The following is a 24,935-nucleotide window of genomic DNA, read 5'->3' as shown; positions in this document are numbered from 1 at the left end:
GCAATCCGCGAAATACTACACGGGCCACTGGGGGCCACGAACAACGGCCTGCCGCATTTTTTTCGTTTCCCAACATCTGATTTATGGCGGGAATTCCGTGCACGGTTACAAACCGTTCGGCCGGATTCCGTGGGTCCGGCCGCGGGAAAGGAAGTATGAACAGCGGGGTGACTTCCGATCCGGTGTACTAGCTTTCGGCCATTTTGAAGCTTCAACTTGATCGATTTTTGACTGTAGGTTATGTTAAGATTGCGATGGAAACGTTTACTTTGGAGTTACGAGTCAAAACTTTTACTTGTGATTTATTATGATCGTCTTAATAAATATAGTAGGAAGCTTTATTTAAATATTATTGGAAACGTATTTTCGTTGCTAGCTTTGGAAATGTACGTATACGTTTAAATTAAAGGTCTAGTGATAATAATTTTGTTAATATACTCTGTCCATACTGTATAGTTTCTTAGAGATCAATACTACCTCGCTAGTGACTTCAACGCCAGCACAAGACAGTACTTCCAAATTTCAGAACACCTCCTATACCCAACATCAATTCCTTCAAACCAGAATTTCATTCCTATCCACTTTTTATTCATTCCCTTCAAACTATCAAATATAGTAACAATTATTCTCATTACTCCACGATTGAAAGTCTAATTCCTACGAGCACAAAATGAAATCGTCGCCCTTACCCGTCAACGATCAAGATTCAAAGTTATTATACCCAAATTCAATACACTTCTTTCAACAAATTATCCGAACACAACACCGAACTTACACTGTCAACCAACGTATCAGCAAGCTTCCTTGCTCGAAACCAAGAAACCATCTCGCCCAGGAGCGATCCCGCGGGATTCCCACGAGCGCACGCGTCGCTCGGCCGAATCGTCCGGTTCAAACGCCTATCAGGCCGGGGTCAATGGAGAAATCAGCTCGAAAGTCGTCCGGCCGTTTCACGTGCCCGCTCACGCACAGGTATCTTAAGTGTTCTGCGGTCTCAATCGTTCTTGGCCAGACGGCGGCGCAGGGCGGAGAGGAAAGAAGAAACACGGAGGTCGAGCAATAAGGAACAGAACGGTTTTGCGGTTCGGCTTGGTGGCTCGAACCGTCGCGGGGATCCCGCCAGTATCTTCTTCGTCCCCTTGCGCTTGCTGGCGCGGGCGCTCGCGCGCGCGCACGCGGTCAGCCTCGCCGGCCATCATCAAGAAATATGATGATTGCAGGCTGCTACCATTTACAGTAGTGCGGTTTTGTCTCGTATACCCGCCGCCCTTCGAAGGATACCTTTTCACGTACGCCACGGTAGGAGTGCAGGAGGTCTTCCAGGATTCTAAGTGACTTTAAACTAACGCGCGTTTCCCGCGGGTAATCGCCTTCTCGCATACAGCGCCGATTCGTTTTGCACGCCGGCGCGGCGCGGCTTTCTAGTATCTCCGCTCGTTCCTCGCGAACGTCTATATTTTTGAACCCCGGCCACAACTAATTCCCCCTTTATTTTAACCGTGTAGGAGTAATTAAGTTTGTTACGATCAGTTAGCCGATGCTGTTAATTCTTCGATTACGCCGCGATCTTTTTGCTCCCTCACTATTTGCGCCTCGATATTTTATGTTTCGTAGAGGCAGGGAAACGGTCGGTACTCTCGAACGCGAATGAAACGATAGTATTACGTTTGATGGAGAAAAATGTAAATTGGCTGTACGTGGTTCGGTATTGGTCTGCTGCAGCGGGATCGCGAGCGGTTGGATTCAATTAACAGTGGTGTATGTATTTCGGGTTCCACTTTCGCGGTTTAAGCGTGTTGTTCGCGGATAAATTGTTTATTTCAGAACTATACCGGTAATCTTCGAATAACACGGTGATTCAGTTACGCGAAGTCTTGAATAACAGGGTAAGAGATTGTGAAAGTACATTGTGATATTAATAATTTACTATTCTTCGTACTGAAATTTTACGAATCAACTTGATGAAGTGTTTTATATATATATATATATATATATTCTCTGTACCAGGAATATATACGAAATTTCACGTTCGACTTATGATTGGTATATAAGTTAATTTTATCCTCTTTAGTAACGAATGTAATTCTTTTCAGCAAATTGAGGAACCGTCTCTGGGAATGACGCCAATGATTAATATCTCGTGTCTAGGAATTCCTCCAAGATCGAAAGGAAAATACCGATCGGGTGGAACAGATTCGCGAAGAGTGAAGATGTTCCGCGTCGTTGAGCAGGAACTGCGAAATCAATGCATGCCGGCGCACTTTCGAGACGCACTGTACGTAACCATCCGAGTGCAAGGTGCACGGTATTCTCAACAGTTTCCACCGTGCGCCATACATAATGGAGGTTAGCCGCAGGATGGTAAATCACGGGACGCCATGCGGGCGTCGTTATATCGTGCGTGCGTGATGGAAGATTAGTACGGCATTGTGCGAGCACCGTGGACGCTCACGATGATTTATCTCTTACGAAAACGCGTACCGGCGACTCTACTAACAACTATGATCGCTCCGGTACCGAAATAGATCCTGGATGGTGACAATCACACTGGGATTGACATCGTTTCCATTTGATACAGGATGGAATCTTTATTCGTAACAATTCTCTATAAAACATGAAATAATTACGAAATAGTTTGTCAAATAAAAATGTCGATCCTATGAATCACTGGTAACTTCCGTAAATCCATAACATTCACTGCTGTTAATCTTAAAATAAATCTAAATAAACATTATCAATACTACCTAATAAAATTCCTTCTCCAGTATTTTTAAAAAACTTCGTTGACGATATTTTCCACGAGTACTGACAGTAGAAATTCAAATAAAATAAACATTGTTATAATAAACAAGTCGCGAATCGAAAATACATATCGTTTCCCACATTCTTAACGCAGCTCCAGTTTTCAAGAAGTCTCGAAACGAGTTTGGAAAACAAGATCGTTTAAATGGAAACTGGTACCTTTTCTCAAGGGGGCCATTCGAGATTGTCCCCCTCGTGGAGCGCCCGATATTCTCGTTCTAATGTCCGCTGACATTACTGCGTCGCCGTAGATTCTTTATCGGCCGGCCAAGAATTACATTACAGGAAAAGCACGCGCGGGCCGAAAGGGGGCGGGAAGGGGGTAGGGTAGAAACGTCGTGGCCGTAGAGAGAGTATCCGTAGAAATAAGGAGATAACGATATTTGCGCGCACATAACTCGCGTCCGATAGGAATAGGTCGTCGTAGTTGTCGTTAGTAGCCTGGCGCGTTTCGAAGAATGGAGCAATAAAGGGGTTTACCGTATATGCGGCGGATCGCCGGGTCCTCTCGGCAAACGTACGATCGCCGGGATCGCAATAATTAAGTGTACATCGCATCACGATAAAATTTCACGACTATCCCCGGCGGCGGGCTAATTCGCCGTTCGACGTGAATTCACTCCGTTACGAACAACTGTTCCTTTGTATCTGGTTGAGTAATAAGTTTCGCGGCCGAGAGCTTTCGCGGGATCCACCGACGGCACCGGCATCACAGAAACAATTTTCTAATTGACGGATGTTCGGGTACCCATTACGCGGTGATATCTTCCGCGATCTAACTTCGCTGATGGTTTTTTCCATTTCCTTTTCGGAAACTTCATTACGAGAGACCTCTCGGCGACCGTGTGTTACAAGGAATTTTACATGGAACTTCGATCACCGGGACACTGGGTTTAATTATTGCTCGGTTCTATGGGAGTCGCGGTGACATAACCTTTAGAGCCTTTGATTGATAGGATCTAGTAACATTTTGGTATTTACTTTCGCTGGATTTTTCCTGTGAGAATGTCTTCGTACTTAGAAAAATATCTGGGATGTATCCTCGTTGTCTAATTCTCTAAGATAATACGTAATATTCGTAAGATAATTATCCCCTTCCCGTCTAACATCAAGAAATTCGACGGTAATGCGAAACGATTTCCAAAACAACACCGGCAACAAGAGAAATCTATCCGCGCACCCTAATCTCGCAGCCCACTCCGGCGCATTCCTTTCACCTCCACCACCCACCGGGCCGCGCGCGCGTCCAAATACGCGAAAACCGGCGCGCAAGGACACGAAAGTGCTCGTAAACCCGTATCAGCGGATCGTGAAAATCCCGGCGAGTCCTTAGAAGCACAGCGATAACGCGGCCGAAGTGCTCTTTAGCCCACTTTCTCGCTCGGGAAAGGAACGCTACGCGAAAAGAACGCGACCGGTTGGCGTTTCGCCTGGGAAACGGTTCGGGTTTATCGGACTTCCGTAACCGGGAAATCGAGCTGGCCGGTGAGGCCGAGAGAGGGCCGGAGAAAAAGGCGGAGAAGAAAGGAGCGGGGTAAAGAGAGCGGGACGGGTGGACGGGTTGTATTAAGGAAAGATAAGGGGATTTACGCGTGTATAACTCGCGGCCGATAGGGATAGGTCGTCGTCGTCGTCGTTAGTATGGTTTCCAACTCGGAAGAATGGAGCAATAAAAGCGAGTCCGACGTGGTACCGGCGCGCGACTCGCCGCGGCGGTCTTTTTACGAGCGATTTTCACGGAGTAACGGTCGCGCGATCGGGAATTACGCCGCCGCGATCGAAGATCCCTCCTGGTCTGCGGTGCTAATAGCGTACAAATCGGGCGGCCGATATTATTCACTCCTCGCCTCTCCCGTCCGTATATGTATCGCCGCGGCAGGTTACTCTCGCTCGCCCTATCTCTTTCTCTTTCTCTCCGGCGGTGCTCGTCCCGAGATTTGCGAGCTGCCTCGGCCGCGACTCGCCTAGACCTCTCTCGCCCTCGCGAGGATGCCTTTTAGAGGCCTCCGCACGAGCGTACGATCGGCGAACGTCTTCTCTCGCCTCCGTTACCTGCTGAATTATTAAAACGCTGACTTAGGAACTGGCCGACGCGAGAAATTATCGCTGGAATATTGTGCGGGACCGAAGACGTATTGACTCCTCGGATCCGCTCGCTTTCAAATGGAAATTGAGTCGCGATCGATCCCCCTTCGAGATCCGCGCGCGGCGCGGCGCGGTGCGGCGCCTATCTACGACGCGCGCTTATCACGTCGATTACGCTCCGTCGCTCCACGCCGCGCCGCCGGGCTTCTCTCTCCGGGGAACGTCGTAAATATGGAAAATAATCTTAACGGCCTGCCCCGGCTGAATTATGGCCGTCTAATCGGAACATTGGAGTAACTTGTATGCACAACGTCGCGACCGTCCGAGGCGCGTGCGGGGTTGATGCTGCCTACTTCGCGGTGCTCGGGTCGTTTGGTGTTCCGCGACGGTTTGGGGAAAGAGATTCTCGATGTATAGTTTCTAGGCGGATCTGCGGAGGAAGTTATTGAGAACAATTGGGGAAACTGAAGTTATTTTAATATATCATAATTGGTAGCGCCAGTGAACCTAGCACGCGTCGCATTTTAAGCGTTCGATCGGTTACATTAGTCTCCGGTGAACGAGCAACCTCGCGTTCAACTTTTTCCTACGAGTTAAAGTAGCCGATTAGCCAATCCTTCCTCTCGTTATGTTTGATTCATTATATTTTTGCAATACGGTGTCAGAATCGTAAGCAGCGGAACGGCAACCGGCAATCGTCTTATTGGAATTTAAGCAAGAATGGCCGACGGGCCGCAAAAACTCCAAGTCAATTCTTATTACCCTACAGCAGTTAACGTCAGCGACGGTTAAATAATCTCGGAACACAAAAATGATCGTAAATATCGACTGGTTACAGGTGGAAAGTGCCTGGCAACGATCTCTATGAGACATCGTGTCGCCATTTTGTATTGATTACCCATTCGCGCCACCAGCCGCGACCCCGTATTGAAAGGCGCGCGGCGAGGCGACCCGCGAAAAGATACCGAGACGAATTTCAGCCGGACCCGGCTGTAATTTATGGCTAACGAACCGGCGATATCCCTTCCCGGTGTAATTTATATCCGCGATATCCGTCGACTGTCGCTCGTGGCTGTTATTACGCGCATTAATGATGCGCTCGAGTGCGCGCGAACCCATACTCTATGATCCCTTCATCTCTGACGAAATACGCGGATGTTGCGCGTGATGCTCGGATAATCCTTGCCGTTCCGACACGCGTCCCCCCGCGCGAAGGCGGCAGGGATCATTTGACCGCTCCGCCGGCGGACGCTCTAATGATTCCTGCCGTTCTTTCGTGCAGCGTTCGGTCGTAAGGCGGCACGAATCAATGGGGAACAGCGTAGATGAAGATGTAAAGGATGAAATAATGGTGTGACATAACCTGACGGTTGTATTCAGCTCGATGATCCCACGGTTGATCCGCACCGACGCCGGACCGACCGGGTCCGGGTCTAATGACGCAATCCGGCGAAAGGAACGCCGCTGCGCCCCGGCTCTCCTCTCCGGCTTCTTCGTTTTGATTTCATTAATGGATCGGGTGCGCACTAATGCGACTTTGTTTGCCGAGCACTCGGCTCGCATTAAGAGGAGCTACGGCCGCGCTGGACACACGCGTCGTTTCGCGCTTCGCCGTGTCACAAGGCCGACTTTTTCTTCGCCGGACGTTCTCGCCTCCTTTTTTACCGCCCCCCCCCTTCTCCCGTTCTGGTACCGTTTCTTGTATTCTCTGTGTCGGTACGACTTCTTATTTCGCCTTTTTGGTGACTCCATTCGCGTTTTATTGTTCAATTCAACTAAATTATTTCCCTTCTGTCCTCGTCTCCTGTTGATTTTGCTTATTTCTTCTTGTCCGTGATTCATTGTTTAAGGATATTTCGTTTTAATATTCCAGCTGTTGTTCAGCTGTTATTTGTTACGTATTTTAATTTACAGAATAGCTGTCTATAGACAAGATAAGTGTATTTTCTGAATGTGGGAATATTCGTTTCTTGAATATTTTCCAATTTCCAGTGAATTCCATATTCCAGCCTCGTTCTCGTAACCTATTAAATCGTTTCTTCTATTTTTCACCGGTATTTGTTACGTCCTGGCGGTCACCTGACCGCGGCCGCAGCCTAGCAAGGAATTAACACTTCTAGCAGCGCGCTCAAAGGACTCGCTTCGCCGGGTTTGTTTATGCTAATCCATGCGAGCGGTTTCGTGCCACCTCGCCGCGTCGCCGACGCTTCAAATATATTAATTAACATCGTCATTAAGCGGCGCGGCCGTCAGTTACTGGGTCTTCTTATGCATCTTCGTCTTCCTCTCCCTTCTCCGCGCCATTCTTCCCTTGTCCTTCCACTCTATTCCTCTTTCTGTCTTTCGTACGAGTGGCTTCTACGCGGTCGGGTGTCGTTCCTCGTTCCTCTCTCGTGCAGAATCGGCACCTAGAACGCCGCTCAGAATTTCATGCAGACACGAGTCTGTTTGCGGACGGCGATTTTTATTTCTTCCGAGTAATTCTCGACCGTGAACATTACAGAAGCCGACGCAGTATCGAGGAGATTTCGCGGGAACGCGCTAGATTCGTCTGTCGAATTATGTTAATAATGTTGCTCAATACGTCTCTTGTCTTTCGGTAATCTGAACAGTCACCACACCGTACCGGAAAAATATGTATTCTCTCTTAATCACTTACGCGGGAGACGGAAAATAATGTTTTTCCATCGGATGCTGTTAATTAGGAATTAAAGAACATCAACCGACCGCTTTCTAGCTATAAATTCATTTCTTCTTGTTTAGAAGCTTTAAGTTGCGTCAACGGCTAATGTTATTAGTAAATTGAAGTGCCTTATTCACTCGTGGCATTTGTAAGTCTATAAAACATAAGGAAACGTCTACGCAGTTCACATTAATAAACATTAATTTCTACAATCTGTTAATCATATTATTCAACCGTAAAAAACTTCTTGATCATTTCGCTTTTTGCGAAACCAACTTACGTAAATACGGACATTTGAGATTAACATTAGCAACAACAATACCTTCTATGTCGTTAAAAAGTAAAATTTCCAATTCGGAAATTACGGAGACTAAATGATTAAACTTTCTATATTACCGATACGCCGCACGCTTCATTGAAACCACGAACCCTAGCGACACTACCGATCCACGCATCGAAGTCTCCGGCTATGCGCGCATTCAAATCACCGCGCCTTGTTCGGAGTTTCATTATTTCAACTACAAGGACCAACTGTATCATTCTACAATTTACGATTCCGTTCTTCCCAGACGCTAACAGTAGTTCTCGTCTGCGATCGATTTTTACCAGACACCGTTGTCCCAGCTCGGATTCGTTCCGCGCGACGACGAAGACCGGACGCTCGTGCACACGTACCGACGACACGAAAAATCTCTGGAACGGTATCATACGGTGTAGCGGTAATTAACGATCGAGTCGCGATCGGTTGCCCTGCTTTGTCGCTAATCATTTTCACCGTGTATCGAAAGTCGTTCACGGAAAGGAAATATGGCCTATCGGCGAGCCGTGCACCGGTCCTTAACTCGTTGTTCGATGCAATCGCCCTGACGATACACGATCGTCCTAATTAGGCGGTAATTAGATTCTGTTCGGTGATCCGAGCTCATGCACCCGGGCATCAGACGACCGGGTACACGCGGATCGGACCTTAACCGGGGGCACCCTCTCGCGGAAGTGACTCGCGAGCCTCTCTCCAAACGAAATTCGTCTTCTTGTTAACCCGGTTTCGAAATAACCGCTCGGGACAATTGGGTTAATCGATCTGGTACGAGTGGGAATGATCGGAGACTGAGATTCTGATACAACGAATCAGCTATAGGAACTTTAACTGTTGATTGGTGGCGCGTAGGGTGATTAGTCTGAGACTGTCTATAGCTTTCGTGTGGTTCAAATTTAACCTTGATGATTTTACAACGTATTCGTAATGCACGTAATTGATTAAAAAAAAATAGTTATTAACCCTTAGCACTCCAGGTTGTTTTATAATCTATCAGCAACTGCAACTGATTTTTATAGTATTCCTAGCGAAAATGAGAAATGCTATAACATTTCTTCGATCATTTATTTTCTTTTGTTAGTACAAAATTTGGATATGTGGAAAATCTAATAATTTTAGGGTAATTTCTTTAAGATTCATTAAGGTATTTAATATTATAACTGGTGCAATATTGGAGCCTATAGAGTACAAAGGGTTAATTCATAGCGTCAGTGTCTTATGTATAAACTTACAATAAACATGGAATTCTCCTTTCCTAGTAACTTGTGGTCAATGTAGCTCCAATACCTGCAACAAAAACCATAAGTCAATGGGTTAATTCATAGAATGAACAGTATAAATTCATGTTTACTATACAGGAGTGTAAATTATGAGTGCAGTAACTGTAAACGACGCTGTAAAGTAAGAATAATAGTTTGAACGGGATACAATTATTCAAGTGTCGCGGAACAACATAATTGAATAAGTTCGAGTAATGGATTTAACGTGGACCAAACATGATGTCGTTGATAAAGGAAAGGGGAAGGAATATTTAAATAATTGTACAGCCGTGATATACTGTCCGGCGCGTTACCAAATTCTCGCCGAGGGGCAGAGGGCCTGAATTCCGCAGGATACGCCGCCGGAGGCCACCGCCTGCACCTACCAGCGTCGCTTTGTCCGGCGTTATTTACTGCGCGCGACTCTAGCCGCGTAAATTATGGCGAGGCCGGCTTTCATAAATTCCGGGACGAGATATGGAGCGACAAATTCAAGTCGCAGGGCCCGGCGCCCGGGTCGTGAGATCGCACGCACGCACACGCCGAGCGGACGCACAGTAGCGCGCACCACTGCGCTTTAGGTTCTACAGGACGTTTCATGGGAAGTGCTATTAAAGAATTTTTCTCCCTAAATTCACGAATTCCTGTGGATTCTCGAATAACACGTTCGTTCGTTGATATTATACCATTATTATATTAACAGTTAGGTAAAAGAGATATTTATTAGCAAATGTTAATACAATATCGATGCAACTTGTACTAATATAAGAACTATCGTGCTTGTGCAACCAATTAAATGCAGTAATTTGTAATAGAGATTTTGGAATGCAGAAAAGTTATGAGTAGAAGTAGACAGTCTGTAGTCAGACACACTTCACTTCAGCAGACTCGAGATATGATATAACAGTTACAACTGTTTGTATTCTATGCATTCAATTAAATAATTCTGAATTGCATATTTTCAAATTAAAATTAATGATAAAATGAATAATTTTCATAAGATGCCTTCAACTTCGGGAAGATATTATACGTCATACATAATCTTTATCTTTTCCTCCCATTTTCATGAATTCATGTTTAATACACATTTCACGAAAAAATGTATTCACAGTTAGGACACTGTAACGCCCTGTAGAGCGCGTGGACCGCTTCAGGACACAGGGTTCTAGATTATCATTTGTATGGCGACTTCCTGCTGCGATAAACACACTACCGGCGCCCTGCCCTCGGGTTTCTACCCCTGATACCGATCCAGAACGCGAGTCCCGGGGGATTCCTTCGGTCCTTTATGTGGATCAGCCTCGGTCCCATGGTAGCAGGACCGTCACACGGGCAGACGCACATATTTTAGCGGGTCGAAGATGCGGGTCTGGATTTATAGGAGACTGCCGCCCGATAAGAGAGATCCCGCGCGCGCTTGCATTCGACCGAACGGGTTATTTATCGCGTATTCCGCGGGGTGACATTTGAACTATCTTATAGCTTCTTTATCGCGATTCTTGATAATTATTAACTGCGACTGCGTAACAATATACCTTCCGAGCGACTTCCCGGAAACGTAACTTCGAATCCGCGAACGTTGACTTCATGGCGGCTTGGTACTTAATTGAGAGAATTCTATAGATAATGTATTGCTGGAGCCTGTATTATACAATAGGTTAGCGAAAGTGGTTGTTACTTATGGAAAATTCTCAGATAGAAAAATGATCTTACGACTGTATTAAATAAATGTATTGTTAATTCGATCGACAAGCAAAACTTCACAGAAACTTGAAAAGTTTCTATACTTATTGACTATACCTTGAGTCGAAGAAATAAGTTTCAATCGAATGCCCGGTGATTAAATCAATTTTCTATTCGGTAAGCTAACGTTGTACCTAATCGAGGCGAGAAGCAATTAGCCTAGAAGCTAAATAGAGACTTCGTTAGAGCGGACCAACTACCGGCCAGTAAATCTACACGAAAGGGTAGCCGGGCGCGGGAGACAGGAGCCATTGAAACCAGGCCCGGTGTCGAGTGGGTGAGCTCGCGTATGGATTTCAGGCTGCAGCAAAAATCGGTAACATCGACGGCGAAAGAGTCTCGAGGTGGAGGAAGAGACTCGCACACCGATCCGCAGGGAAAGGGAATAAGGGAAGGCGGTGGTCCCGAACGGCCATCGAGGAGAGAACACCGTGGAGATCCCAATCTTCCGTGGAGGCCTCTCGAGCAGTGAGTAAAAGGTGGCTAACATCTCGAACATCGTCCCTGTAATCTAATGAGCACCTGCTAGGAGCGCCGCCTACGCTTTATATATAGAGGAACGCTTCTATGCTCGGTGTACGTGGTACCCAGGGCCGTACTGGACTCCTCTTGGAAGATTATTTTTTTCATTTGGAATTCTCATCAATAGGTCTGCTATTAAATTTATTGTGCTACATTTTCACTTGGATAAAAGCCTGGAGCCTTCTAGCTCGTGTCCGAGGTTTGAAATTAATTAACTGCCATTCTTAATTAGTCGAACTGGACTCTTCTTGGAAGATTATTTTTTTTATTCAGAATTCTCATCAATGGGTCTGCTATTAAATTTACTATGCCATATTTTCACTTGGCTAAAAGCCTGGAGTCTTCTAGCTCGTGTCCCAGGTTTGAAATTAATTGACTGCCATTCTTAATTAGTTGAACTGAGGATATATGGATCGATAGCTTATTAAGTAAACGCTGAGTTCCAATTACCTATCCTCTAATGGAAAATTAGGTACAATTTGCATCAAACTTCTCTTTTCTACATGCAATTGCATGTAAAAGTCCTATAGAAATTCCGAGTATCAAAATCTAAAAAAACCCAAATGATCCAGTATCACTCAAATTCCAAAATCATCCCACAATCCTCAGGCCAACAAACCACCATCCCACATCAGCTCTCCTCGCAAGCAGTCCTCACTACACCTCACGAAATTCAATAAAATCCCGCACACATCTCCCGACAGAGTCCCAGCAGTATTTTCGTCATCGACTCGGTCCATCCGCGTCGGAACCGTCTCGCAGCCCGCGTCCGCCGCGGTAAGCGGTCAACCCGATTTCATCGTACACGAACGGCTGACGTACGGCCAATAGGAGGAGAAGAAGAAGAAGGTAGCCGGCGGTATCGGATATCAACGGCAAGGAAGACAAATAGCGCGACGCAGCGAGAACGTTCTCTTTGCGAGGGCATCCACCGGCAGTGCCGTATATCCCGCCGCGGGATCTCGAACCCCTCCTGACGGATGGCGCGGATCGCACGAGGGCAGAGGAGGATCGGTGTCGCGCGACGGCCCTGCCTGCCTGCCTGCCGACTTCTCGCCGTCAAACAAACGGGCGAACGCGCCGGTCCAACACCCGCGGATCCGTATGCACCATCAGCGGAGACGTCCGCCGGTGAGACCTCGGGGTGGAGGGGCACGGCTATATGTTATGAGGGTACAGGTGCCGGTTTATCCTCCTTCTTCCACCGTCCAGGCTTCCACCTCCAGCTGAAAAACCTCCTTGTCCCTCCGCAGCCGCGTTCACTACGCCTGTTGTCTACGCCGTGCTCTCCCTCTTCTCCGTTTCTTCAGTTTCTTTCTTTCCTTCTCTGGTTTTTGGTCTTTTTCTCCTCGTCGTCGGGATCCCCACCCTTTTACGCCGGTCTCCCTACTATTCACCCCTGTAATGAAATAGTCTTGCCTCCTTTTTCGCCGCGAGACTCGCGTCCTCTTCGCTGGTCCGTGAAACGGTCCGCCGGGAGAAGGAGATCCTCTCGTATGCGTGAGGTCGGCGCGAGTGCGGGTGAAAGTCTACCGCGGGTCACCAGCCGCCCCGTACCCCGCCTATCGGCCATTAGGTGCACCTATGCCTTGAGATGGTCAACCCAAGCCCAGCCTGACGACACGCTTCCTTCTCGTTCGGTACCCGGTGGGATGACTGCCTTGAGATTTCGTAAGCGGGATGCTCGCGGTGACTTCCTAGTTCGAGAGGTGATTGCCTTTGGGTTTCGATGTTCGCCGGTTTTTACTCTGGAGAGACTGAGCCTTGAGACTGAGAAATGAATTCTTGCGGATAGCTGTATGTACCTGAGTTCTTCGAGGTGATATTTTTGATGAATTGTGAATGATTCTTTGACGTTGATTCCGATGATGCGGATTTTATAATTGGATTATGAGAGAATTGAAAATATTTGTTTTCCTGACAAAAGCATTTCTGTAGAAATGTTATTTCAATGCGATGAGTTGAAGTTAAAGATGTGTATGGTATTAGCTACATCTTATTTCTATTAATAGTCTACTAATACCATACATTAAGTTAACATGGCAGTAACTAGTTTTTAGATTCCTAGTTCCTGGTAATAATTATTACTTTTAATGAAAGGGAAACGTGAAACTGAAATGGTAACGAGTGTTAATCGATTTCTAGAGGCAGCCGCAGGTTCGTTAGAGGATCGTGCGGCGGTTTGTAAACTATCGTCGATAGTTCGACTTCGGCCGGTCGGTGAAAGCGTCGGGTGTAACATTGTCGCGAGGCGTGGGTCGCGGGGTTAGGCGATACGCGCGATTTCGCCTGGTATCCTCGCTAGCGCGAAACTCGACGGGGGCCGAGTGGGGATCACTCCCTTCCCCGGGGACGTTGTTCGTTAGTTCAACGCGCGCCATTCCCCGACACGAAATCCGCGAGCTGCACGCTCCGGGATATGTCGTTCTTAGGCCGCGACCCCTCTCGACTCCGCTTTTACATCTCGGCTCCTTCTATAACCTCTAAGAAACGTACTCTTCGTGTACCTAATTTTTTATCGCATCATCCATAGGAACCATGACCATTTTCTGTGACGAGATAGTTTTGAGATGTTAACTCCTATTTAAGAGAAATGTGATCTTTCTTCGTAAAGTTTAATAAAGGAGTAAGCATTGGAAAGAATGACTTAACAGTACGTCCTACGAGCAAAATCACTAAATTACGTAGTAATTAAGCACACAATTGATAGCCGCTTGGGGTTAAGTAAATTGAGATTAAAATCAAAGGTACTTTGTTGACCGATCATCGACTGGGTTAATTGATCTATTTGCATTGATTAGATTCTTTGAATAGTCCAAGCTTCTAATTAGTTCCTCGTTAATTTTCATCGTACAGTTTGATGAAATAATCAATTCCAGTGAATTGGAAAAAAAAATTTTATTACGTCCATTATCACTTCAATTTGCAAGAGACGCTGAATGCTTTTTAAAGGTGATTCCCTACGGGTAAAAGAATGGCGAGAGGTGATTGTAGTAAAGAAGAAAGCGTGGAGGCTTCTCTAGCGCGTGCTAAACGCGATTGGAACCGAGACAACGTTTTCACGGAGCGATGCTTACGCCTCAGTCGCGCGTAACTCGGTTCATTTGCCGCTAGTCACGTGTCCACTTGACAAAGCGCTGGCTTGTAGCTCGTTTTAAATTTGTAGCCACCTCGGGTGTGCTGTTCCCGGCCACGAACATTCCAATTACAGTCAATAGCATCGATCAACGATGTCTGACGCGACGTGACCAAAATTCTCAGTGTCATTTACGATTAATCCCGCTGTTACGTGTGAATTTCTCTAACACATCCACTTACAGGAACACCTGCACTTTACTTCAATATTATTCACCCCGCGTCATCTTGAAACCACGTACAACAAATTACCCTAACGCTTCTTCAAAACTTCTAACTTTACCCTTACATCCAATACTCCAAAATCCATATACTACAACAAAGTTCATCTTTACAGCCACCAAAAACATAATATCAACTTCATCAACACTCAAACAACACTCCATATCAACCCTTTCAAAGATAAATCCATCCACCCCGCACTCGCAACAAACTTCCCAAGATTCCAAGAAACTTGGCAATTTCGATACCAGATAAAACCACCACAGGATCGCCGATTTTCTGATTAGTCATCGAGCGCAAGACAAAAGCATGGGAATGTCCTGCGAGACGGTTGAAGTTTATAGGCGTCGGTGCGCGTACGGTCACAGGGTTAGTAGCCCCATGAAAACGGCGCGGCGCGTCGCCGGCCATCGCAACGCTTTCGCGCGGACGATCTCACGCGTATCGCCGAGAGTGAATTCTATCAGGCCGGGTACGCCGGCGGTTTTTCCGGAGCTTTCAGGTATGTTGATTGCGGTCAGCGATGCGCGCACAGGCGCATAGGTGCCCCGGTCGCATAGCTGCGTCCGCGCAGCGCGAGGCCCGCAGCTATGCCCGTGCACCAGTATAATGCGCCGCGCGGATCGCCGTTGAGCGACATCGGTTAAACGATGCTACCCGATGCGTACCAGCACCAAGAGAGAGCCACGAGATAACCCGACGGACACGTGGGAAAATTACCGTGGCGGATCCCTCGACGACTCCTCCGATCTCCGCCGCCTGGCCATTGTAACTTCACGATTTACATACCGCTATTGATTTATTCCGAGCCGCGGCGGCGCGGCGCAGCGCAGCGCGGCGCACGCAACGACCGGTCGGTCGGTCTCGATCTCCCCGCGCAACGTGTGCGCGCCGTGCGTGACGCCCGGGATCGGGAATTCATCAATTCTCTAATTATTCATTCGTGTTTGTTCTTCGTCGCGATTACTCGTGCCTTCTCGCGGCGCTCGAGGTCATCGGCGGATTGATGCTTCGACGTTTGATGCGCTAATTGTTTCTTTGGATAGAGGAATAGAGGCTTCGATCGTCGGCAAGACGTGTTTGCCGAGGATTTTTATTATTTTCTAAGTGTTCGTTTGATTGAAGTGTCGTTTCGGTGGAAACGATCGTGAGATATCGCGTGAATCGATGAGATCCTTCAGTGATCCTTCTTTTACCGACGTTATTGAATTCATTTGTTCTTGTTAGCGATAGTATTATCGATTGCGTAAGATTTTAAGAAATGCACAGTTTCGGGTTGGAGGTGTCGTAATTGTTGATTTTTATGTATCGAAGAACGAGAGGTGAATCGAATTTATGAAAATGCACAGGAGATTGATTTTATGTTTTACGGAAAGAGGACGCGCGGAATAGGTTTCTTTTAATTATTGTTTTCACCGCAAGCTGATTCCCGAGATGCGATAGTTAATGTCGCCGGGCGCTGCTGCGAGCAACAAAGTCGTTGCAATCAATCAAGCGGAGTCGCAATTAAGACTCCCGAAAGGGACGAACGGGAGTAATTAACGACCGACGATTTTCTCCGCGGCTTTTACGATCGAATTTCACTTTCTTTTATGAGGCGGTATAATGTCGGCGTCGTTTCCAAATCGCCGGTGGACAGCCTTCCAGTAACAATACGACGGAAGCGGTGAATTATGAACTCTTGTGTCATCCTCGTTAATTTGTTACTTTGGTCACGGTTATCCGCACTTTTATACGTTGACAATTAGAGTACAGCCGCGAAACATATTTACACGTATCATAGACGAAACGGAAGTGGAGGATCATTTAATGATCCCTGCAAGAAGTTGAGAATGATATGTTGAAGTTGCAACCATGTCTTTATCGCGCATTGAAGTCACCGGGTTTCAAATATTCTAACACTGTCTTCTGGAGTGTATACTATTGTTCAATATTAATCGAATGAAGTGTTACGCACGCTGAATTGACATATAAAAGGATATCTATTTACGATACAAAAATTCCCATGACAGTGCAATATATTCCATAGAGGAAGTAATAATACTTGATTCATGAGGCAGTAGTGTCTTCACCATGCATTGAAATCACCAAGCTACATCCTAGCGCTATTTTCACAATTAAATTCTATGACATGGAATTCTGTCGTAGTTTCATTACTCATTGCATACCCTATCATTTGAAGCTGTCTTTCACTTAACGATTCATCAAAAATCATATTATTTAACTGGAAAATAATGGTTTACATGTTAAGAGATTCAGAGTACTCGGAATTTCATAAATCCTCTTCTCCTTTGTTAACGATTTCATTAATTGGACGTAAAATATTATTATAACCTTCAATCTTTCGTATTCCGCAGACACTTACAATCTATACATTCTCAGAAATCCACAATCTATCTCTACATATTAACCCTCACATCCAACTCCCAAAACAAAACCATCCACGTCATCCTCTTGGAACCATACCAAAATTCAAACTAAATTAAAAGCCTCTAATTTATGATTCCATTGAGATACACAAAAATTATTCACATTACTCAAATAACATTTACAAAACAAGAATTTTAGTATCAACCTACATATTCCCAACCGTATAAACGCAAAACTGCATCAAAACTCGTTTAACCCAGTCCACCATCAACCCCGAAACCTCAACTCCCCCATTTTCTCTCATCCGCATCGAATTCATCGTACAAATCCCGCGGAATGCAATCGCGCGGCGTAGACGAACGAAGGCAGAGAGCCGCGAGCTCATTCGGACAGCGTTTACGAGCGCGATGGTCCGTCGCGAGACGTCGTTTCTTGCGTCGGTTCGTCCGCGGAGGTTGAAGTGTGTCGCCGCGGCGCGTATTGCCGCGCTGGGCCCTCCTCCTCTCCGCGATGCGCCTCGTCTAGGCCGCGCCAGCTCCGGGCCTCTACGCGTCGCGTCGGTCCGCGATGAATGGTGGACCGTTTTCTCCAGCTGCTTTACGACCGAATTCCATCGCCTTCTTCCACTGGTGCGCGAAACGGAGGAAGAAAGGAACAAAGAAAGAAAGAAAGGAAGAGAAACCGTGGAAGAAACGAGCGGAGAAGAGCGTCGCGGGCTTCTCCTCGCCTCTCCCGCGACGAGAAAACTGGACGCGTTCGAGGAGGACACGCAGGAGGGCAAAGAGGGAGTGAAGAGGAGGAGGAGGACACGCCGGGAGAGGCGGACGTCGCGAAAACGAATGCCCAGAACGCGCCGCTCGAAAAAACTGGTCGCGCCACCTACACGACCGATACCGGGGGCCCCTCATTCGGGGTTAAGGGTCAGATCGGGCCCCGTAAACGCGATTTTTCCCCGCGGCACGCCAATGAAAACCGGGTTATTAATAAATCGGCGTAATCGTCGTGAACTCGGTGGGAGGGGGACGAAGGAGGAGGTCGACCGACCGGCCATGCTCGCGGCACGGCTTTTTATAAGGCCGGTGGGAGGAATAAATTAAAAATAATATAAACAGAAGAAGGTCGAGCGACGCGACACCGCGTTAATAAACCGCCGCGAGCATCCTGCTCGCTCGACGAAGCGTTGTGCTCCTCGCGGATTCTCGCGGTCCCCGCTATTGATATCTTTTTCCAATCCCGTGGATGTTGTTGCGCTCCTCGGTTATGCGACGCTTCGCTCTATCGGGCCTTAACTCGCGGATTGGAGGAGCGCCGGATCGCTACTGGCTCGGCGCTCGGATATCCTTGCGCGAGAGTTATTGAATCGTAAAGGGGACGGGGAGAGCCACGGTGCGCGGTGTGCCCGATTATTTTGTGGGAAAGAGGGAAATAGAGATGATTGGTATCTATCTTGCGAACGATAGCTAATAAAGAGTTTTCAATATTCGCGGATGCAGCATGTTAAGAATATTTTATAACGATCAATGTTTGTTAAAATATTTTTCCCTGGGCGCTACGATGAAAACAATGACAAACTCACACTTCGCACGCTCCCGGCGAAGGGGTTAGTGCTGTGGAACAAAGCATCCCGCGTGGCGACGCTTGATTTTTCAAGCTCACACACTTCGTCGGGGAGGACACGTATCCCCGAGGCGTCGTTTCTTCTTTGGGAACGTGGTTCGGGGCCGTGGCGTACGGGAAGGAGCAGTATCCTGGATACACCGGCATCTAGATACTTCCTTGGCGAGCTTCAGTCCCGTATCTGAGCGTAGATCGGAATTCAGGTACACGGTAGCACTACCTCGAGGCGCGCAGCTCGTGAACACCACCTCCGTGGAGGGACCAACGGGCAGGAGGAGAGGGCGAAAAGGGAGAGAAGAGGGAGGCCTAGCGAACGTCGGAGACTGGGAACCGGGGGATGAGAAGCGAGAAGAAAAGAGAAGAGAACAAAAGCGGCGCGGTGGAAGAGAGATGAAAAGGAGAGGGAGAAAAAGAGAGAGAGCGAGAGAGAGAGAAAGAGAGAGAGAGAGAGAGAGAGAGAGAGAGAGAAAAAGAGAGAGGATACGGCGGCGCGAGAGAACGGCCACGGAGAGACTTCAGCCCCGGCGGCTCTCTCGAGGTCCGCGGTGATCTACCGTCCCGAGCCAAGCCCCTCATTAACGCCTTTGCTAAGAAATTACACGCAGTCGGTGGCAAACAAGAGCAAGAAGGTGTCGGCCGTGCTCGTTCGGATACACGAGACCTCCGTTCAGCTCCTCTCGATCCCTCCCGTTCCGCTTCTCCGCGACTCTCCTTCTCTTCCTCCGCCGAACCCGTGTCCTTCCACCTTCGCCTTGCGCCTCCCTTTTCTCTCTCTTTCTCTTACTCGTTCTTTCTTTCTTGCTTTCTCTGTGTGTTTATGTATCTCGTTCTCTCCTTTTTACTCCTCGCTGTAAAGCGTGCGAACCTCCGCAGCCAATTCGATCGAGATTCTGGTCCAGATAGCGCGACTTCTCACCCCATGCAACGCCGACCAACGTCCCTCCCTGAGATCACGCGCGATCTTTCGCCTCCCGAGTTCTATCACACTTCCGGTCGCTGCGTGGACCAGTCTCGTGGGCGTCCCAGGATACTCTGGGGTGAATCTTGCAGTGGTTGCGATTAATGCGGTGGAATTGTAGGTTTTCTGGAGGTTTACCCACTATGGAACTTGCAATTTTCATGGAAGTATCTAGTAACTTCTTCCAGTGAAATTTAGAAGTTAATGCTTGTATTTCCGTTTGAAAATTTGGGATCTACCGATGAACTTTGCAGTTGGTACTCTTTCTAATAGCAAAGATTCCGTCACCTTTCCGTAGAGCCATCGGTTCTTCCCAATATAATGTAAAACGAAATCGCAAACAAATTAATTCCATCCTTCCCATTCCAAATTTGCAAAAAAATCACCATCAAACCCCGCCCATCCCCATTGTTGCGCACAAAGAAATCCACCATCGGTACGTTCCCACAAGCCCATCGATGTTCCCGACTCGCGGGACACCCCGTAGACCCCGTGGCCCGCGATGTAATCTTTAGGTACACAGGCACGGTGCCCCGACTAAATACCTCCGGTCAACAAGAATCATCCGTCAGGGCCTTCCAATTTTTGCGCAATTGAATCGGTACCGTTGTATCCGCGATCGTAATCTGGACAGATCTCTCCGCGTCCTGTTACATTTATCGATATCGTCGGCAGATGTGTACGCTCTCGCGCGCCGACACCGGTGCGCGCCGGCCGAATTCCACCGGGGTCGGGCTCGCCTCCTCCTCCTCCCCTTTCCATTGCTCTCCGGTTTGACCAAGTTCGTGCTCTTCCCACCTGGCGTACCAGGGACGTTGGCCGGTGTGTTACGATCGAAATGACTGACGTACTGACGGGAAACATCGCGGCCCCCCGCTGTCGAATGTCATCGGCCGGATCGTCTGAGTGACCGATGTGGGTGAATCTTTCTGCTCCGGCTGGCAGACCGTCTCGCTCGGGCCTGGGCCCGGCCCGGTCCCGAAACAACAAGAAACCGAGAGCGGAAGGGGACACGGAGGAGCCAAGAGGTGGACAAGACCGGAGACAACACGGGCAACCAGAAAACGCGGCCCGATCTTGTCCGGGTTGCTGGATTGTTCAGCGATAAACTGGGATACTCTTGGATGTCCTGGCATTAGGGAAGAGTCTTTTCTTGTGTCCACTGTTTACGGTGTTGATTAGTTTGACTATATAGTTGTTTTAATGAATAGAATAGAATTAAACGCAGAACTTCTAAGTATTAATGTGCTAGTAATGCAGGATGCACGAATTGCAAGGATCCGCGATGCGAGTTCGCGAAGGAGAAAAAGGAGGAACGCGGTATCGGAATATGGTATCACCGCATGTCTAGGAAAATAACCGACCGGTGCTCTAGAAGTACCGGTGTAGAGAACCGTGATAGAGCACCGTGGAACGGTCGTGCGTTTCGCTGCTTATCCGAAAATCGGTTGACCAATGCTATGTGGCTAGCTTCGGGTCAACGGAGATCCTTGGGTTTTGCTTTTCAACGCGTGGTAGAGAGAACTTGAATGTAATTTGCGTGGCTTTCTAGAGGTTGAATTAATATTAGTACCCAGGTTGAGTAATTCGAATTAATTCATCAAATTTAAAACCCAATTTTGTCTTTGCGATACAGTCACATGGAAGTTTGTAGAGAAATGAATTCTCTCTTCAATTCTTCGAAACTAAACACTGAATCCTCAACATTTAATTTCCTGTTTAAACCCCTATCTCATCCAAACTGATGAGCATCAGAAATTTCAACTTTCATCCGGATCTTTGTCCAGTACGCGAAGGAAAGCGACGACAGAGATGAATTTTAGGAGGACCGCCGGCATTCGTCGCCTCGTAGGCGTGTGCGTCGACCCGGGGGAGTGCGTTCCCGCGTCTGGCAGATGTCTAAATGTTGACAAGCCTCGGCGAGCAGCTAATAGCCGTTTAATAAGATTACGTCTCCGGCCGGACGGAGTTGACGTGGCCGAAACACGCTTGAACTCCGCGGACCGTTTGCGCTTCTCCGGCTGGCCTCGTTTTACGATCCCGCGGAACACACGTAACCCCGCGGGTACACACGCAGGCCCCGGTGTGTGGTAACATGGGCCCTAAGGCCCCGAGCCTGGCCATCCCCGATACGTCTCGCACGATTTTTCGCGGTGGATTCCAGTCTCCGTTGTGTCAACACCGCTCTCCGACTAATCTCCTCGCAGTCCTGTTGTCCTCTTTGACAGGACATGTGAGAGTGTCGAACAAGTTTTCTACGGTGTCACGGGCGCGCCGATGGGAACACGAGCGTGGAACGTCACCGGAGACCCTGGACAACGTCAAGCACTGGACGTGTTGTTGGAGCAAAGAAGTTTAGTCCGGAATCGTCGTCGTTCGCCGGCTGGGTTACGTAAAGTTCAGACAGGATTCGCTCGCGGTCATCAGGAGTAGCGTTATATAAGACAGTCATGTTGATTGATTTTAACGGTCTCCTCCGAGCAATATGTAATCGCCTCTCCTTATTGTCCCGAGCTGTTGATTACATTCTTATACGTTGTTTCGAGGTTCTTCTCTTTAATGTAACAATAAGTAGCGATATTACTGGTGACTTGCTGTTACGTATTCCCGTACAAAAACATTATCCAACCTGCCATTATCGCTGGAACCATCTGCGCCAAGTAGACTTCCTAGCGCTGTTTACCAATAATCTTATCAATTACAATTAACTGCGGTATTAATATCCTTCCCAAGACACCTCGCGCTCGGGCAAACAGTAAAATTCAATCTTCGAAACAATCATCGGTAAACAACGGCGAAAAGAATTGTATCGCATTCGCCGGCCAATTAGACCCCGAACAATCCGAAAGCGGCCGGACGGAACGAAAATGGCGTCCGCCTCCACCCGAAGGTCATTACGTCCGATTTAATATACCGTATCGGTAGAAATGTCGCCGGGCCCCGGTCTCTTATTGGGCCCCGCAGCCGGTCCCGCGGGCCGTGCAAGTAATTCGACATCCCGCGGCGCTCCCCGAGCGCCCCTCCGCCGGGCCCCGCGGCCCACTGAAAAACGAAGAAACGGGCCGGCGGGCCGCGTGGGGAGCAAGGGAGGGGCGGCGGATCGCGCGCGTGCACGCGGGGTTTAATAAAGTGCACTAACCGGCGCGTATTAAGAAGATTTAGGTGGCCGAGAGCAGCGGGCGCACTGGTATAAATACCAGAATAATAGCGAGGTTATGGTGCGCGTCTCGGGCGTCCTCCACCCCCCTTCGACGCCTCGCACCGACGTTCGTCCACGGGGGCCGAAATGTATGGGGTGACGTCGGGGCCCCGCCATGGGTGGGCCACCGCGCCGAGCAACGGGCCCCGGCGCGTAAAATATCATCGCAAATCGCACCCCGATAAATTTCGCGATATTGCCCGTGAAACCGCTCACCGGTGAAAATAAGAATGCAAATGGCCGCGCGAGGTGTTCCAACGGGAGGACCGTGCGCAAGTCTGTTGCCGGCCCTACCGGACCCCACCAGAGACACGACGACCGCCGCTCGACGTGGGAGCCGGGGATACCGGGGGTATACCCGCGCGTCGCGTCGGTTAGATCTCTTCCCCGATCGTCCCGGGGAATCGTTTCCAGTCCTTCGGAATCACTTTGTACGATCCTTTAATCCCTTCGCTCTCTGATTTCTCGGGATTTGCGCTCCCTCGCGCTCTCGGGGCCGATCGTGAAAGATTATCCCGTGAGTTCGTGCTGCAATCTGTTTATATACTTATACTTTGTTGAACGATCGCGGAGGTTTCCGTGGATTTCCTTTTCCCTTTTACCGGGACGTGGAGGACCGATGGTCTTGAATGTACGGAGAGGTAGGTGAATGGTGGAATTGGTAGATCGAGAGTGGTCAGGGACGTCTTTGATTTTGTTGGAAAGTGTTGTCGATTAGATTAGATTCGCTTTGAGATATAAATAATGTGAATGAACATTGCGTTGAGATAAGAAAGATTGGAATGAATTATATTAGTAGGATTATATGGAGTAAGTCTTCAAATTTTCGAAACCAGCTACGAGTAGTATTCGTTTTAAGGAACAGCTCATCTTCGTATGCCTCGAAAATACTAAACTACATTCAACGTTCTAAACTACAGTTTACCACAAAAATCGTGAAAGTCACTATTCAATTAAGAAAATAATGAATTACTTATAGATCCTTCTTAACAAAGCAGAAATAAATCTGATAAATTCCCCAGCCGCACGAAAACAGCGGTTTCTCGCAGAGAGTTTCAAATTAAAGAGGACTGAATAGAACCTCCGTAGCTGTGGAGAAAATCGAATAGAAAAATTCGCACCGTACGCGCAGTTAACGCCTGGCCGTACGGTTAACGTGGGAGCCGGCGGATATCGGGGACCATCAGATAGATCTCTTCGATTACGGAGGATTTGTAGCCGGGACGGACGTATCGGAAGCTTACTTTGTGGCCGGCCGTTTGCCAGTGAATGGAGTAATTGCTGGTCTTGGCGTGACATGGCGGGGAAGCTTGTTGCTTTTAGGCGTCTCTCGGGAAGAGACTTGTTCACGAGCCTGTCTCGGACATTGAGCGGCTTGAAGAGTGGAACCGGAGGCTCTCGCGGGATCGAGCGCGCGCGAGCAAGCCCGACACTGACAGCCGGGCGTAATTGGTTTCATTTCGAACATTGTGCAGAATGTAGTTCTAAGCTCTGGCAACCTTTTACGGAACACTCGTGCCTCCCGGGGGTAGTGTCATGATTCGAAGTTTCTGCATGGTTGTTGCGAGTTTAACGGCCGTTACGATCGGACTTTGTTATCCTACGCCGTGCAACATTTGATTCGCGTTTCTTTGCTGCGAAACGGGAACTGAACGGGTCGAATCGGTTCAACAGACTCGCAGAGAAGATTCGCGAGATTGTCTATCAAAGAATATATTTACGTTGAAACTATCCTTCGCCGTTTATAAGAATTAAACTTAGAATCAATAAAATCGAATAGTATATTCACAGTGATATTGAAAAATATTTTCTGGGTGGATATACTTTAAAACTATGACCATAAGCGAGTGTTGTCAACAACATTCTAGCGATACCCGTGTAAGGCCCGTTGAATATTATTTACAAGGAATGGTCTAGCATTGAAAGGAAAAGATATCGACAGTCTCTTAACACCGGGAACAAGTTTCTATGCGCATGCGAGGTTGCAATAAGTGTCCCTCGCGTCGTTCCGAGCCGCGCGGCGA

The 24,935-nt window shown here is 47.9% G+C and overlaps 1 long non-coding RNA gene across 2 annotated transcripts in view; it reads right to left on the bottom strand.

Annotated features, from left to right (window-relative positions):
* The window catches only part of LOC143175139 (uncharacterized), a 169,732-nt gene that overhangs the window by 107,262 nt on the left and 37,535 nt on the right, over positions 1-24,935 (bottom strand). For both annotated transcript variants that reach the window (XR_012999810.1, XR_012999811.1), the window contains exon 2: positions 9,119-9,173. This is a non-coding gene — a long non-coding RNA (uncharacterized LOC143175139). The remainder of the gene's footprint in view (positions 1-9,118; positions 9,174-24,935) is intronic.

The sequence above is a fragment of the Nomia melanderi genome, chromosome 12, assembly GCF_051020985.1.
Source record: "Nomia melanderi isolate GNS246 chromosome 12, iyNomMela1, whole genome shotgun sequence".
Taxonomy (NCBI): Eukaryota; Metazoa; Arthropoda; class Insecta; order Hymenoptera; family Halictidae; genus Nomia; species Nomia melanderi.
Note: the sequence above shows the minus strand (reverse complement) of the source record. Positions and strands in the feature narration are given on the sequence as shown.